The sequence below is a fragment of the Etheostoma spectabile genome, chromosome 9 (genome assembly GCF_008692095.1).
Source record: "Etheostoma spectabile isolate EspeVRDwgs_2016 chromosome 9, UIUC_Espe_1.0, whole genome shotgun sequence".
NCBI lineage: Eukaryota > Metazoa > Chordata > Actinopteri > Perciformes > Percidae > Etheostoma > Etheostoma spectabile.
The window spans coordinates 8,623,169-8,625,668 of NC_045741.1; the positions used below are offsets into that span (position 1 = coordinate 8,623,169).

At 39.0% G+C, this 2,500-nt stretch overlaps 1 protein-coding gene across 1 annotated transcript in view; it reads left to right on the plus strand.

Moving 5' to 3' along the window:
* rgs4 (regulator of G protein signaling 4) overlaps window positions 1-2,500 on the plus strand; it is a 6,850-nt gene that overhangs the window by 855 nt on the left and 3,495 nt on the right. The gene's annotated exons all lie outside the window — the stretch shown is intronic.

The window sequence follows — 2,500 nt, forward strand, 5'->3', positions numbered from 1 at the left end:
TACATACATACATACATACATACATACATACATACATACATACATTTTACATGTTCCAGGAATCCATGAATTGCATTACCACCTAAAAGCACTGCACAGAGAAAAATGATAAAAGGGATTGTGTTTACAACCACTATGAGGATACATTCCCCCAGTTATCAACATGATCAAAAATGCTTTGATTACTGTGTTTCATTCATTCAATAGATATCTTAAATCAATGTTGCTTTAATATTTTGAGCTTGATGAGCAATTATCAACGACTTGACTGCTTTTCAGCTCGTTTGGCCAATTAATAAATATATGAATGGGTTTTGTACTAACTGTATCACTAATCACTAATTAAGTGGCTTGACAAAAAAAACTAAAAGAAAACTAGGCACCAGGGCTTTGACTTCAACCCTGGTGACTGGGGGCTTTAATCTTAAGACACTTAGTGCCAATGTTCAAGCTGTAGACCTTCAATATTGATTTCTTTCAGTTGTTGTTACGTAAGGTTTGTTTGGAGAGGGATGGAGGGGTGAGAAGAAAAGAGAGCGAGTTGTTGTGGAAAAAGAGCTTGCAGTGACGCAGTTGAAAAGGGAAATGGATAATTTCCTGCTTAATTTTGAAATTTCTTGGTTCAGTGGCACTTACTTTGTTTTGTTTTGAACCCCACCTTTTCTCCTTTCATGTGTGTAATTGTATTGCAGCCAAGGGCCATGGAGACAATTTATAAAACCTTCACCATGCATGTATACCTTCGGCATGTTTAATTGTCTGTTACATTTTCAAATCGATCTACATTTGCATTACATTCCGACCTGCTCCCCTCAGGCTGCCTACCCTCAGCCTATTCTTTAGGAGCTTGATATTAGCACTGATCTTTCCTTTTTTTCCATTTAGAAACACTGATAGATAATCAATATTCAGATTAATTGTTCAGCACCAGACAGTAACAACACAAATATATGATGCACAGACTCTGTGATATGTATTTTGCAAGTGATGCATATGATTATAATTAAAAAAAGTTTTAAACTGTTTATAATTTACACTATTGTTTGAGGGGGTGAAATCTTCTAAGAGGGTGTTAATGTGCGCTGTAGGTTTTGCTGTGTAAATGTCAGATGAAGCATGCCACTGTGATTACAATTGGTCCTGTCATTGATCAGTTAATTGGTGGAGTTGTAATGGAATTAGATGAGGAAAAGGAAAACCTCCCTACAAAGTATTACAGATGCAGTTTATTTTGGATTTGTTTCGGTGGAGTGACAGGAAGCCAACATGGTGGTAGGGAGGAAGTAATGCTACAACAATAACCTTTGTAACCCTATTTATATAAACAATAAAAACGCTTTCTTAGAACATTCCCCATTGGAAAATATGATGCTTGTGATCAACAAAAAAAATGATATCCTGACTGAAACCAGATCTGACACATCTTGAACACAAATATATCTGTAAAGTATGATTTACTGTATAGTTTCCAATTAAAATAGTTGCATGCATATCACATAGGGCTGTAATGATACACCAAACCCAGGGTTTGGTTCGTATTACGATTTATGACCCACAATTTGATACAAACCTTGATTCTTTAAAAAAAAAATTAAGGGGGGGTGGGGGGTGGTAGGCCTTCTCTCTCAATAAACGTGACAACTTTTTTCAAAAACATGGCATTGTTTTGTCATTGAATACATCCCACTTTGCAACACAGTTATACAACAGATACCTCATTTAGTGAATTGATATTGATTGATTTCATAATGTTTCCAAAATCATTTCAGGGGTTCATTAACTCTTTGGAATGAGACATAAGAATAATGGTAACAGTAAAAGACAATTCCGCTTCCAACCTGTAGGTGGAACAAAGAGGAAAAGTGCTTTGGTGCCTACTGTTAAGGTGCTGGTTGACAAGTAGCTAATGCTAATTTAGGTCAGGTATTTGTAGTATGTATTTGACCAACTCTGGGCTAACCAACGAATTCATCAGTAACATTTACTGTATAGCTAGATAGATAACTAAACTTATGGTAATTTAGCTAGCTAGCACAGCCCTGTTTGTCTGCTTCACTCTCCCGGCGCTGCAAGGCTTCAGTCGGGATGAGAGCTGACAACAGTCCCAGGGACACATCCACAGTCAGCCCCCAGCCAGCTAGCAACTGTCCATTATCATTACAGACCCGTCCCAGGGACACATACACAGTCAGCCCCTAGCCAGCTAGCAACCGTCCCAGCCAGCAAGCAACCGTCCACTGTCATTACAGACCTGGCCTGAAGACACATCCACAGTCAGCCCCCAGCCAGCCTGGTCAGCACTTAACATCGGTGCTAAGGACGCTAACAATAGTTTATTGAACCGTCGGGAAACATACCCAGGCACCAGAATCAGAACAGTGGCCATTTGCTTTGTTACACCTCCGTTAGCATTAGCGTTGCCCCCCCTCCGTTAGCGTTACCGGTTACCAGTTACTGCTTTTAGCTGTCTTTACAGTTAGCTAAATTTACCAGACAAAAT